At 36.1% G+C, this 6,827-nt stretch overlaps 1 pseudogene; it reads right to left on the bottom strand.

The window, feature by feature from the left end:
* Window positions 1–5,759: 5,759 nt before the first annotated feature.
* LOC132434790 (high mobility group protein B1-like) lies at window positions 5,760–6,429 on the bottom strand (annotated as a pseudogene).
* Between the last annotated feature and the right edge of the window lie 398 nt (window positions 6,430–6,827).

The raw sequence follows: 6,827 nt of genomic DNA, 5'->3' as shown, positions 1-6,827 counted from the left end.
GATAAAATCTCCACTTTTACAGAGTTCACACAAATTACACTTGACTAAAACGAACTCTAGAAGAATACAAGCCACTATAATATTCAATAGTATCTGTCAGTTGGGAGATTCAAAGGAAGACCATTTAGGATTAAGACCCAAAGGATCATGAAGACTTCAAAGGATCATGAAGTGACTTACTGTTTTGTCCTATTAGTCTTACATTTTCAGTCTCTGAAGAGTAAAATCCCAAGAAGGCAAGGCCAGTGTAGATTTTCATGACCACTGTCTCTTCAGATTCTAGTCCCACGCTTGTCAAAGGCTAGGTAAATATTTTTTGGATAAAACCAGGGTAAAAGAGATATTTCACAGGATCCCTTCACATTTCTCACTTGAATACAAGGTGGAAAGCTGCTTCCTTCTCTGGTTGGTAGGGAACAGGTTTCTGAGCCTGTGTGGAAAATTTGATCTTAATCATTTTGTTGGCATAGGCTCTATTTCATAAGGGGAAGTAGGGGTAAAACTTGAGGTAAAGACTGGGTAGTGATTTATCAATCAACAGTCACATTTTATTAATGGGAAATTTCTTCCATATTCTGACAAGAACTGTCATTCTCACTTTCCATGGATTATTTCAATGCCTTCTTAAAGTATTTTAAATAGAGGTATGAACACCACTGTCTTGTTCTGCTAGGTAAATCAGAAACCAAATCACAGATTTTGGAGGTCCTTTACCCCATCTTTAAATTTACATATTCAATTATTTGGTGAATGATAAAATGGAAAGGTGTTGCTGTTAACATGATGTGTGGGTTTCAACTGGGTTTGGCAAATTTGGAAACCAGAAGCGTTTAATCCAGTTGTCTCATCTCAGGGGATTTCTTGGCCTTAGTCACTCTAGGCAACTAAGTTTTCCCTTCTACTTCCACGGATGTGTAGCTGTGTGTGTGTGTGTGTGTGTGTGTGTGTGTGTGTGTGTGTGTGTGTGTGTTTTCATCCACTAATGCTTTACCTCAATAAGAGGTCTCCATTTTCACTGCCATGACTCTACTCTGAACTCTCATATCTGAAACTAGGACCACTGTAGTAGTTTTCTAACTGTTCTATCTCCAGTTTTTACACCAGGATTTTCTTCAAGTGTTGCATCCCAATAATTTTAAAATTCAAATGTGATCATGTCATGAACTTGCTTAAAACCCTTCAGTGACTTTCCTTAATTGAAAAGACTTTCCCTAGTATGAACTAGACAAAAGTAGCTGTTTGAGCTCACTATAGCCTACTAGACTAGCTGCATCATAAACTGGAAAACTTTTAGCTTTTCATGTTAACCAGCCTGACCTTATTTCCATTCTAAAAATCATATTTTGTCTTTCCATAATCAGGCTTTCACAAATTCTGAAAGCTGTACTTGCATAATGCTTCCCAAGCACTGAGCTGTTAATCCTTATTTTCATTCCAAGTGCAGATGAGATGGCTTTCTCCCCATGATGCTCTGGCATTGATTAGATTTCTCCATTTTCTAGCTCTCTTAGAACACTTTTATTCACTTTCATATAATTTATCAGAAATATACAAATAAAGAAATAGAGCTTTAGCTAGATATAGTGAAAGGAGAAAAATATTGGTGATATTATAATAATTACAGTTAGTACACTAAAATATTATAAATGATAATTTGAAGGAATTGGAATTAAAAGACATGCATGCACATTTGTGCTATTTATGTATACTTTTACATTTTTTGCATACCTTAGTAGTTTTCCTAATTATCATACATTGGTTTTGGAATTTAAAAAATAATTGTTTTGTCTGTCTCATTTATCAGCAGTTCTATTTAAAGAGGTCAGGAACTGTTATTTTTATCCTAAAGGCACATGAAAATTTAGCACAATGTATAGTACTAACCTGTCACTCTTTATTTATTTGGTGAATATTTTAATAAAAAAGGAAATTAAGAAAAATGTTTAAGTGAATAAATAAATAAGTGTAATACATTTGCCATATTCCCACTGTGGCTTAATTAATTTTTGGTATCTTCTACTTTAGTTCTGTACATCTTCAGTCATGTTTTTCCAGACAAATAGCACAAATTGTGATAATCTGACCCACAACATTTTTTAAAGCTGTTTCTGCCTTTAAATAGGAGTCTTCTGAGAACAGGCCTTAAGAACTTAGAAATAGGGTAGTGGTCCAATAGCAGGGCCAGTATTTTATGTGTAAGAATAAACTTCATGACTCAATTCATGCCATATGGACACTCTCTTAGTTTAATACATTTTATAGCAAAACCCAGTCTCACATTCTTAGAGTTCAAGGAGCAGAAGTGACCTTCTACCTGAGGTTTCCAAGTTTCAAGCAGCATTTCTGAGGCTGAAAAAAATCTCTCAATAGAGCTTTTCTTCCCTATAATTATTTAATAATATTGAAGGAAAGGTGCAAAAATACATTACTATCTAGTTCTAAAAAAATAAAGCATTGCTCTAACTGGGGAAGAAGTGGTACTACAGACTTCAATAATCTATCTGAAGCACAAAGAACTGTTCCCAGAGGGTAGCTTCTTGTCTCACCACAGAAAGAATTCAGAAATGAGAAAGGAAGGCCAAATAAGTAAAGTGAGGATTTATTTAAGTGATAGTATGCTCTCAAGGGGAGAGTGGACTCAGGTCAATAGTTGCCCTGAGCTTTATTGGCAAGCTGTTTATGTGGGGTTTAAAATTCAAGGGGCAATATACCCACTGGGGAGGTAGGAGTTTGGGGGTTATATTCCCTGATTTTCATCAAAGCTCCACTTTCCTGAGGGGAGGAGGGATTTTTGTCCTTATTTTGTCTTGGTTGGAAGTCTCATGGATTCAGTGCATGATGGGTACTTCTTATCTGCAAGTCTAATGTCATTGTAATGGGGACATAATGAGCAAAAGGTTACATTTAGATGTTGGAGATTCCTACTGTTCCCTCTTTGTCTGCCTCCAGGATACTTATCATCCCAAAATGTGTGGTTTCCTGTCAGTCTGGAGGTTCCTGCTTTTCTTTGTCCAGGGACTCCCTTGGTTTACAAGATGCATTTTTTCCTGCCATCTTGCCCATGGCCCCCTTTCTCTGTTCATATCTAGCCACCTGTTTTAACAGAGCAACATCCAGATTATTTGCAATTGATTAGCTTTGGATCCAAAAAAAGCTTTTCTGTTGCTATGTAATCACCATTGTTCATTTCCTTACAGCTCTGTGGTTTGCACTGAGAAATAAGTATGCACTGTTTAAAGGAAATTCTTAGATTTAAGTTATAGTAAAGGATTAATTTCTCTGTATTCAGCTAATTTTCTGCTGCTGCTTCCATTGTCATTTTTACTGATGAACATTTATAGGAATATCATATCATGAATGAAAGATTGTACAAGATTTCAGATTTTTGGAAAAGGAATGCACTTGTGTTGGGGTGGTCTTGATAAACTGCATAATATTCTTATTCCCTTAGCCCTAAGATACCAAATATTTACATGGAGTAAAATGGTCAAAGCATCATTTTCCTGTAAAAAACCCAAAATGTTAATCGCTATAATTGCACTAGTAGAGAGTATAATCCTGGTATTATGTAAAATAAAATTTTTGGAAATGAAATTATACTTATTGTGAATGCATTTTGAAGAGTAATGCTAAGGCAGAGAATTTGAAATAAAAAGTTCAATTTAGAATAGTTGTTTTTTCTTGATGTTTTTGCAGGAAAATGGGGTGTGAGAGGATGCTCATGTCCCAGGTCTCGGACAAATTCCTGGAATAGGCCACCAAGTGAGGGTCCTTGGCTTCTCACATGAAAGAATTTAAGAGCAAGCCAAAGTAGAGTGAAAGCAGATTTATTCAGGGAGATAAACACTCCATAGACAGAGTGTGGGCCATCTAAAAGGCAAGAGGTCCCAGGGTAAGGGGTTGTTAGTTTTTATGTGGTGGGTAATTTCATAGGCTAACAAGTGGGAAGATTATTCCAACTATTTTGGAGAAGGGGCTCGGTTTTCCAGGAATTGGGCCACTGACCACTTCTTGGCCTTTTATGGTCAGCCTTGGAGCTGTCATGGCACAGGTGGATGTGTCATTTAGCTTGCTGATGTGTTATAATGAGCATATACTGAGTCTCAATGTCTACTGGAAGTCAACTCGTCCACCACCTTTGACCTATTTGGTTCTAATCAGTTTATGTTGTGTCCTTGGGCTATGTCATTCTTTTAAAAGTTGTGCCCTGCCCCCTTCCTTCCTGTCTCAATGTGTGTCAAAGTTCTTAAAATCTTTATCTTTTAGTGGAACAACCTGAAAATATATATGAAAGAACCAGTGAAATACACAGTAGTATATTTAATTTGTTTTAATTCAGACCTATCAACTATATACTTGAGGGAATCATAGATCTCTCTGAATAGCTGATGAAAAGATGAATATTTTTCACAGAAAATAATGCAAATACACAAAATACATATAAATTTATACTGAACTTCTTCAACTTCCCCTGACTCTCCCTTTAACAAGAACCCCCACCCCTATACTTCTATCTGGGCCAAGGGCTCTGGTGGATCCAGAGGAGGTGTGAGTTCCTCAATGCCTCCAGATAATAAATATCACAGGCATAGAAATTAAATTATACAAAAAATGAATGACAAATATAAAAAATAGCATATATACAGGAAGATTAGGTTAAGAATAGCAAAAGCTCCAATACCCTGATACCAACATCCGTACTGTCTAATTGAAGATGATTTTTAATCACAATCTTAATACCCCTCATTTACAAAATTAGAATCCTAAATAAGCCTATAAATTTTATATCTGATTTATATTTTAAAATTGAACCAACTTGGTACTTTAAAATCTATATAGTGAAACTGGCTTTCCTTCTTTGTACTTGTTTATAGTAATAGAAACACTAGACTATAAATTTGGCACAGAAATAAAGTCTCATTCTTTTTTTCATATTTAGCACCTTGCAAAGGATTTACCATATTCAAAATGTAAGAGCATATTTGTGGAGAGAAGGAAAGAAGAAAGAAATTTAAGAAGTGTTGAAAGAAAAAAAAAACTACAAAGGAAGGAATGAAGGAAAGAAGAATAAAAGAAGAAATAAAAAATAAGAAGCAGTTTAGACAATTACCTGCTATTTTACTGAAGTTCCCCAAAGACCTCTCTCTGTCTTTCTCTGAATTTTTCCTATAAAATGAGAACCTTAAACCTCACAGAGAAAATAAGAACTTCTTCAAAATAGAATTTACTCAAGTTCACTGAGTCTCCCTTAGACTAAGAATTCAACTGTGAATTAGGGATGGTACTATGGACACTGGAATAACAAAATGAAAATGCCCAAGTTGGTGCATTTATTGTCTCCTTTCTGTCTGCTTCTTTCAAAATCTCCATATTCAATCCCTTTATAACAATATTCTAAAATATTTTTTTTCTACTTCCCAATCCATTAACTTTACTCTCTTTCCTTTAAAGCTGATCTTTATTTATCATTCAAATCGATGTTTTTACCCATATTACTTAGGATTGAGCCATAAAGAAGGTAAAGCATTTGCACTGTAAAAAAAATGCAGTTAAATCAAAGGATTTTATTTACAGGGATGAGATGAGATGTCTCTGTGCGGTACCTAAGGTATTTTTTTCTCAGAAATCTCTTCTCAGTAACCCAGTGTTCCTAAAAATCATGTAGTTTACCCTACAGCCTATCCTTTTATTTTTATTTTTTTTACATTTCAATTGTTTTCTTTAAAAGGAGTGAGTTGTGTACAGGGTGGTTAAATGCTTTATAGATGAGAAGAAAAAACCGCACTAGAACCAACATACTCATCATCATCATCTTCTTCCTCTTCATCCTCTTCATCTTCCTCCTCCTCCTTATCCTCTTTGTCTTCCTCACCTTCATCCTCTTCCTTCTTTTTCTTGCTTTTTTCAGCCTTGACGACTCCCTTTTTTGCTGCACCAGGCTTCCATTTAGCTCAGTATGCAGCAATATCCTTTTTGTACTTTTCCTTCAGCTTAGCAGCCTTCTTCTCCTAAGGCTGCTTGTCATCTGCAGCAGTGTTATTCCACATCTCTCCCAGTTTCTTTGCAACATCACCACTGGATTAGCCTGGATGTTCTCCTCTGATTTTTGGACAATACTCAGAACAAAACAAGAAAAAGGCCAAAGGAGGCCTCTTGGGTGCATTGGGATCCTTGAACTTCTTTTTTGTTTCCCTTTTAGGAGGGTTATAAGTTTTCATTTCTCTTTCATAACGGGCTTTGTCTGCCTCTGCCATGTCTTCAAACTTTCTTTTTTCTTTAGCAGACATGGTCTTCCACCTCTCTGAGCACTTGTTAGAAAACTCTGAGAAGCTAACTGAAGCATCTGTGTGCTTCTTGTGCTCCTCCCAGCAAGTTTGCACAAAGAATGAAAATTTTGCCTCTCGGCTTCTTAGGATCTCCTTTGCCCATGTTTAATTATTTTTCCTTTGCAAGGCACAGAGTTGCCCAGTGCCCGTCCGGCTCTCACTTGCCCTGACGCTGTCTCTATGTAGCTTAATGTATGAGTTTGGTAGGCTCACTTCACTTGTTTGGGTCTGCCATGAAAGAAGCAGAAACAGGTTGGCAAGCTCTGAAAAATATTCCCAAACTTGAAGGAAAACCAAAACAATTAAGATCTTTTGCTGCAGTTTCTAGATTTAGACTGTCTTGCAGGAATTGCTGTCACTTGTAAAAGGCTATTATCTGCATTATGAACTGGTCTAACAGAAAAAAAATACTAGGGAGTAAGTGCTAGAAAAACTCAGGCTTGACTTCTAGAATTTCTTCATCCATACTTAATTGGTTCCCTAAATTTTCTGAATCCTTTA

This window comes from Delphinus delphis, chromosome 12 (genome assembly GCF_949987515.2).
Source record: "Delphinus delphis chromosome 12, mDelDel1.2, whole genome shotgun sequence".
In the NCBI taxonomy this organism is placed as follows: Eukaryota; Metazoa; Chordata; class Mammalia; order Artiodactyla; family Delphinidae; genus Delphinus; species Delphinus delphis.
Note: the sequence above shows the minus strand (reverse complement) of the source record. Positions and strands in the feature narration are given on the sequence as shown.